This window comes from Carcharhinus amblyrhynchos, chromosome 25 (assembly GCF_965287045.1).
Source record: "Carcharhinus amblyrhynchos chromosome 25, sCarAmb.v2.hapA, whole genome shotgun sequence".
In the NCBI taxonomy this organism is placed as follows: domain Eukaryota; kingdom Metazoa; phylum Chordata; class Chondrichthyes; order Carcharhiniformes; family Carcharhinidae; genus Carcharhinus; species Carcharhinus amblyrhynchos.
This window is the reverse complement of record NC_137348.1, coordinates 14,400,978-14,409,089: the sequence shown is the minus strand read 5'-3', so window position 1 is coordinate 14,409,089 and position 8,112 is coordinate 14,400,978. Positions and strand designations below refer to the sequence as shown.

The 8,112-nt window shown below is 41.8% G+C and overlaps 1 protein-coding gene across 4 annotated transcripts in view; it reads left to right on the top strand.

Annotated features, from left to right (window-relative positions):
- The first annotated feature begins 2,966 nt into the window (after nt 1-2,966).
- cntrl (centriolin) overlaps nt 2,967-8,112 on the top strand; it is a 125,385-nt gene continuing 120,239 nt past the window's right edge. For 3 of the 4 annotated variants that reach the window (XM_080212526.1, XM_080212527.1, XM_080212524.1), the window contains exon 1: nt 2,967-3,049. The gene's annotated coding sequence lies outside the window, so the exon portion shown is untranslated. Of the gene's footprint in view, nt 3,050-3,072; nt 3,389-8,112 lie in introns of those variants that run through there. The other variant, XM_080212525.1, reaches the window with a different exon arrangement.

The window sequence follows — 8,112 nt, the reverse complement described above, 5'->3', positions numbered from 1 at the left end:
TCATACACTCTTCGTGACCGTCCCCTCCTGCTTCAGCCATGTCATGCCCCATATCTCTCATGCCCCAACGTTGGCACAGCCCCCAGCACCCTGGCAGTCCACACCTGACAGTGTCAAAGAGGCCCCGACCAACAAGGCTTTAAAGGCTTCTAAGCCTCTCAGCAAGGCCCATCGTGACTGGTCTCTCTCTTTGTGGAAACCAGTAGTGTTTTTCAAACAGACACTGCATATTTAAATATGCTGATCTGGTTCCAGCCCTTACTGGACAGGAACTAGACTACGTCCAGGAGTGGTGGGTGGGAAGATACAGATGATGTTTGGTGACAGCACAGAACATGCTAGCTATGAATGTAAAACTACATTCTGCACTCTCTCGTTTCCTTCACTATGAATGGTTTGTTTTCTCTGTATAGTGTGCAAGAAACAATACTTTTCACTGAATGTTGATACATGTGACAATAATAAATCAAATCAAATCAAATCAATGGGGATGAAGTAGGAAGGGTCGAGGGCTTCAAGGTTTTGGGTGCGCAGATCACCAACAACCTGTCCTGGTGCCCCCATGCCGACACTATAGCTAAGAAAGCCTACCAATGCCTCTATTTTCTCAGAAGACTAAGGAAATTTGGCATGTTTGCTACGATTCTCACCAACTTTTACAGATGCATCATAGAAAGCATTCCTTCTGGTTGTATTGCAACTTGGTATGGCTCTTGCTCTGCCCAAGACTGCAAGGAATTACAAAAGGTCATGAATGTAGCTCAATCCATCATGCAAACTGCCTCTCATCCACTGACTCTGTCTACACTTCCCACTACCTCGGCAAAGCAGTCGGCATAATTAAGGACCCCACACACCCAGGACATTTTCTCTTCCACACCCTTCCATTGGGGAAAAAATACAAAAGTCTGAGGTCATGGACCTGCTGACTCAAGAACAGCTTCTTCCTTTCTTCCATTCAGACTTTTGCATTAAGTTGATCTTTCTCTATACCCTAGCTATATTCTGCACTCTCTTGTTTCCTTCTCTTAGAACGGTATGCTTTGTTCTGTGTAGTGTGCAAGAAACAATACTTTTCACTGTATGTTAACACATACGACAATAATAAATTCATAAATAAAAAAACAATAATAAATCAAATCAAACATGCTAAACCACTCACCTGGGATTTTCCAGTCCTGTTCCACTCTAACAGGTTCTGCACTGGGCACAATACAACCGGAAAATCATAGCCTAAGTGTTTGGCATTAGCCAGCATAATTTATTTAACCTAGATTCCTTCTGAATTTGATCTTTGAATTTCTTGAATTGGTTTATCTGTTTTATCTCGCATTTATTCTTCCATACTTAAAAATGGTTGGCATTGAGCTGATGTCCAGAGAGCATTACAATATTCAACATTTCTGACTTCCAAAATGATTGCCAAATTTGAGCCTGATTTTAAACTGTTGCTTTCATACTGGTCAGCACTTCTCTGACAAGGGAGCAGAAAGCTGTTCATAAGGTCAATTGACTGGGTGCCTTGTGTTGACAATAAATGTTGTACCATCATGAACCAGTAAGTCTATGTTTTTGTTAATCATTATTGTGCTATTCTCCTGACAGCCACAGACCAACCAATATTTTTTCAAATGGAGCTTCTTGGATGTCAGAGCCTCAGGATTACTGCAAAGGGCTCCCTTAACCACTCAGATAATAGTTTATGTTTCAATATTGTGTTGAAAATGCACTATTATCTACCCTGCATTATCTTTTTCATTCTTCAAATTATTGCACCTCTCAGAGACCAAAATTCCTTCAATGCAGTTGACATGTTTGATTGTGTCCTTTTCTTTCATCCACTTAAACCATTTCTGTTCATAGGGAGAAATTGCCTGCACTTACAAGCTACATAGGTGTCACCATTTGGATGCCCAGGTCCTTGCTATTGTCTGTCATTGTTGCATTGTGATATAAGGACACCTCAAGGGGACAATTTGCCTAGAATGGGATCCTGCTTTGTTTCAACTCAAGGATGTGCAAGATCTGAGGAAAAGATCCCTTCGGCTTCTCATTTTCATTTGCATTTTTCATCTTTATCCCCAGGAACTTTGCTTTCATGATTAATGTCATTTGGTCCCTTATTTAGTCTCCTTTTTTTGCCAGTGCGCACTTGAGGGGTGACATAAATGTTCTAGTATTCCTTGCTTCAATTCCTTCCACTTCAAATGTCCTTAGTTTATTTTCCCATTAGTTCTAGATATTATCATGAGGTCCTCCCATCCTTATCCCCCAGTGCCTTTGTTTTAAAGATTAGTGTCACTTCATCCCTTATTTAGTCTCCTTTTTTTGCCCGTGCACATTTGAGGGGTGACATAAATGTTCTAATATTCCTTGCTTCAATTCCTTCCACGTTAAACGTCCTACTTAGTTTATTTCCCCATTGGTTCTAAATATTATTATAGGGTCCTCCACATCCTTATCCCCAGTGACTCTGCTGTCATGATTAATGTCACTCGGTCCCTTTGTCTTTTTTTGCTAATGTGCACTTGGGTGACAAATGTTCTGATATTCCTTGCTTCAATTCCTTCCACCTTAAACGTCCTACTTAGTTTATTTCCCCATTAGTTCTAGATATTATCATGAGGTCCTCCACATCCTTATCCTCAGTGAATTTGCTTTAAAGATTAATGTCACTCGGTCCCTTAGTCTCCTTTTCTTACCAGTGTGCACTTGAGAGGTGACATAAATGTTCAAGTATTCCTTGCTTCAATTCCTTCCGCTCTAAACGTCCTACTTAATTTTTTTTTCCAATTGGTTTTAGACATTATGATGAACTCTTTCACTTCTCGAATTCTAGATGTTTTGGTTGAACGCAGGCTGAGATGACACCCAGGTCAGTTGACGGTTGATGTTCGCTTCTTTGAACAGCGGAAGGAAGCGGCGCCAATAAGCGCGCACCTCCCGCCCTCCACAAACAGACATGGCGTCGCCCAACGGCCGCACTTCCTTTATTGTGCTTCATCTCAGCCTCAGCTTCTGACTCGGCTCTCAACCGAATTCAGCACAGGTACACGTACGGCCGAGAAAAAGAGAGAGAGAGAGAGAGAAATCTCAAAAGCAGAATCGGTTGTTTTTTTTTATTAATTAAATTAAGTTAATTTTATTTATCTGCGCATCAAAATCTATGAAAATCCAGCGGGGAGGCAGGGAAAACGGTTACCATGTCAACGAAAAGCCAACACACACTCTTAAAGCCTTCTACCTGAACAAGCAAGTCGGATATTAAACTTTCGAAGGTTTTTTTTTAAATTGTAAGAATCTGAATTGATCTTTCCCCCCCCCCCAAAATATGTCGAAACAGAAGAGCAGCGTCCCTAATTGGTGGCAAATATCCGAATTCCGATAGGTATGTTATTTCTTCCTTGGTTAATGGGCAAAGATTGGAAAATAAAAGGGGCGAGATCAATTAATTAAAGCGTTACAAGTTCTGCATTCGGTAGTGACCCCCACCCTACCCTTGCAGTTAAAGTGGGGCAGTGGTGTTACTGTCAAGACCAGTTATTAGGAGTGTGATTATTTGATTCGATTTCATTTGTTGTTGTCACTTGTATTGGGGATGTATTGAAAAGTATTGTTTCTTGTGCTATACAGACAAAACATACTGTGCAGGAGTACATTAGGAGAAGGAAAGAAGGTGTGTTACAGTCATAACGAGGTTGAAAAGAACGATCGGCTTAATATATTACTTACTTACTATTATTATTATTATTATAATTATAATAATAATAAGTAATAATACTATTACTTACGGGGCGAAAAACTGCAGCAGGCGACGGTGCAGAGAGAGGGGATTAAGGGTTATGGGGAGAGGGCGGGAAAGTGGAACTGAGCAGCGACAGATCAGCCATGATCTTATTGAATGGCGGGGCAGGCTCGAAGGGCTGGATGGCCTACTCCTGCTCCTATTTCTTATGTTCTTATATAACAGGCCCATTCAAAAGTCTGATGGCAGCAGCGTAGAAGCTATTCTTGAGTGTGCTGATATGTGTTCTCAGACTCCTGCATCTTTTTCCCGACAGGAAAAAGTGAAAGAGAGAATGTCTGGGCTGCACAGGGTCCTTGATTATGTTGGCTGCTTTTCCGAGGCAGTGGGAAGTGTAGACGGAGTCAATAGGTGGGAGGCTAGTTTGCGTGATGGACTGGGCTACATTCACAACTCCATAGTTTCTTCCAGTCTTGGTTAGAGCCAGAGCCAGAGCCATATCAAGCTGTGATACATCCAGAAAGGATGCATTTTGTGGTGCATCTGTAAAAGCTGGTGAGAGTAGTAGTGGACATTTCCTTCACCTCCTCAGAAAGTAGGGCATTGGTGGGCTTTTATAACCATAGCATTGGCATGGAGGGACCAGGACAGATTACTGGTGATCTGAACATTGAGAAACCTGAAACTCTTGCCCATTTCCACTTTGTCATCATTGATGTAGATAGTGGTATGTCTTCCATTACGTTTCCTGAAGTCAGTGACTGTCCCTACTTTACTGACATTGAGGGAGAATTATATCATTGCACCATTTCACCAGATTCTCTAGCTCTTTCCTGTATTCCACCTTGTCATTGTTTACGATCCGATTCAGTACTGATTCAAATGTAAAACCAATTACGAGTTCATTTAAACACGTTGCAGTCGAGCTTTATCTATTTTTAATAATCAATCTAGATTGCATATTTAAAATGAAACTTAGCAGCCATGTGTGTTAATTATTGGTTCAAGCTTACTTGCCTGCTGCTATTCTATAATACAGTACATTGCTCTCACTCACTCTCAATTAGGACTCATCAGGGACATCTTTTAGTGAGGGAGGACTCATCAGGGATACCGTTCAAAACCAACCAAATAAACAACCTCAAATTAATTTAGGGACAAATTAAAAGGGGTAGCTCCCCAAAAGGAGGGGGAACAGTCCAAACAAAAAACAAAGTTGAAAGGAAACTTAAAACATTAAATCATAATGTGATTTTCAGCCTCTGTGGTGCCCGGTGGGTGCGGAAGGCTTCAACTGCACCTGTGGACACCTGGCCGCGAATATAGTCATGGTAGAGGGGCAGACAGTCAGGATGGACGACCCTATTGATCGCCTGCTGCCTGGACCTTTTGATGGCTAGGACTCACCGGGGAGTTCATCCTCTAGCAGGCCAACCTCATTAGCCTAAATGAAGTCATCACAGATGGACAGCTTAGGCAAACGTAATGCGACAAGTAATGAAATAAAAGATAGTTATGGAAAAACTAAATGGAATTAACAATTATTATTAACAGCTGCTGTCCAAAAAAATGGGTCAGTGGTTATTGTTTGAAATTGTTGAATCACTAAAGTCTGGAAGGTTGCAAAATGCAGCTGTTCCTTGAGCTGAATTTGGGTTTTATTGGGACAATGTAGAAGCCAGATGACAGAGTGGGAATGAGGCAAAGAATTAAAGTGATTAGAGACTAGAAACTTGGAGTCGGAACAAAGACATTCAATATGTTGGTCACCTGTTTGGTCTCCCCAACAAAGAGGGGAGAGCAAATACAGTATACTAAATTGAAAGAAATATAAATGTATCACTGTTGCATCTGGAAGGAGTGTTTTGATGGCCTCAATGAATGAAAGAGAGGGAGTTTTTGCATTACCTGGGCTTGTACAGAAAAATGCCATGAGGAAGGGGTATTGGGGTAATAAAGGGATAGGCCAGGTCGTTGTGGAGGGAATGCTCCCTTTAGAATGCAGAGAAAGAGGAATTAAGATATATTTGGTGTGGCATTGCATTTTAGGTGATGGAATTGACAGAAAGTAATCCTTTCAATGTGGACGTTAGTGGTGTAGAAGATGAGGATAAGAGGAACCCTTTCATGGTCTGAACAGAAGGATAAATAATGAGAGTAGCTGTACAGGAAATCTGATGTACATGGTTATAGGTCCTGTCACCAACAGTGGAAGGAAACGCTAATTGAGGGAAATGGAAAACATACCAGTGCCATTTGGAGTTGAAGGTGCCATCGCTGGAACAGATCTGATAGAAAACTGGGAAAATGGAAGACTGTACAGGAAGTATCATGGAGTAGAATATCTACAGTGGAGAAGGAGGGCATTCAGCCTATACCAACCACAGTCCCACCTAGGCCCTATCCCTGTAACTCCAAATATTTACCCTACTAATCTCCCTGACAGTAAGGAGCAATTTAGCATGGCCACTCAACCTAACCCGCACATTTTTTTGGACTGTGGGAGGATACCAGAGCACCCAGAGGAAACCCAGGCAGACACAGGGAGAATGTGCAAACTCCACACAGACGGTCACCCAAGCCGGGAATCGGAATAGCCACCCAAGCTGGGTCCCTGATTCTGTGAGGCAGTAGTGCTAACCACTGCCACCATGCAGCCCCTGAGAAGTGAGTGGAAGTATAGTCATGCTAGATGTGGAAGTCAGTGGCCTTATAATAGACACTCTCCTTCCTTTCCATGAGATGAATCATGGAACACAATGACTATTAAGATTCAGGTACCATTACTTGGAGATCTCAGTAGTCAATTGTAGATTTCATTTAATGCAAAATTCCCATAAATTGTCTAATAGTGATTATCCATACCTATATTCTATGGTATATCTTTGGGAATTCCGTAAGGTACTGCAAGCCTGAGTTTGAAGGATGTGCCATTATGTTTTGGCTTGTGTTATTTGTAATTTTACACCATTAAGGTACTCCACTTTAGTAAAGGCATTGGAGTCATTGCCGTGATATATCGGCATGCAGAACAGCTCGCAGTTTGCCATTTAATTGTACATCAGCTGAACATGTCAGGCCACCTGAGATACATAAACAAAATGTTACAAACTCTTTGTACATATGTGCAAACAGCGAAGAAACATGTTTACATTATGATGCATTTGTATATTTGGTCTTTCACAGTAGTTAAGCGCAGATTGTTGAATACGAATGGAGTGTTGAGGGATTCTGTACTTAAACATGTCTTTTGTAAAGTTGCAAAAAAAAACTGGTGGAAAATAATTGGACAAGATCTGAGTGAGGCAAATAAAAAGCGTAAAAGAGCAAAATGGTGTTGAAATCACACAGTATAATAATGAAAAGACACAAGAAGGAAAATAGCGAGTGGTAGATGAGAATATGGAAAGGGATCAGAAGAATACAACCAAGAGGAGACCAGTTCAATGGAGCAAGAACAAGGTATGTGGTCCAGGCAGACTCCAACCACAGACCTACTTTTTCACTTTATCAACAGTGCAGAAGTATGAGTGCTATCTCAGGCCTCAGAGGCATGCAGCTATGCTTTGAGACACCAAGATGGGTCCTTGCTATTGCTGATGGCGTATAGAAATCAGAAGGCCATTGTACTCAAAATAGATCATAGAACCCTCCAGTGCAGAAAGAGGCCCTTTGGCCCATCGAGTCTGCACCGAACACAATCCCACCCAGGCACTACCCCCATATCCCTACATATTATACCCACTAATCCCTCTAACCTACGCATCCCTGGACACTAAGGGGCAATTTCTTAGCATGGCCAATCAACCTAACCCACACATCTTTGGACGCTGGGAGGAAACTGGAGTACCCGGAGGAACCACGCAGACGCAAGGAGAATGTGCAAACTCCACACAGACAGTGACCCGAGCCGGGAATCGAATCCAGGACCCTGGAACTGTGAAGCAGCAGTGCTAACCACTGTGCTACCGTGCTGCCCACAGTAATGATCTTAAGTGACTATTTTTTACTTGTCTTTATGTCTTTCGCTTACACTAGGATTCCTCTGGTTGGGAGGGGTCCCACTTTAACTTTTGGCAGTTGCCCTTCTACTAAGGCATCAGGAGTAGACTTATCAAAAAATGAGATGGGAGACTATGAACACATCACTAAAATGCCACACTACTGATTCAACACCTCTGGGGCAGAGAGGGGCAAGTCTAGTTATGTATCTTGAAAAATCTCCTGGAAATACTCCAGAAAATGGGGGAATAGTCCCACTATAACAAATCCATAAGTTGTTAATCTTTGTGCGCCGGGTAAAGGAATATTTACATTTGTATGCTTTTCATATGTTATAAATTTCAATATATGGAACAATGTAAAAG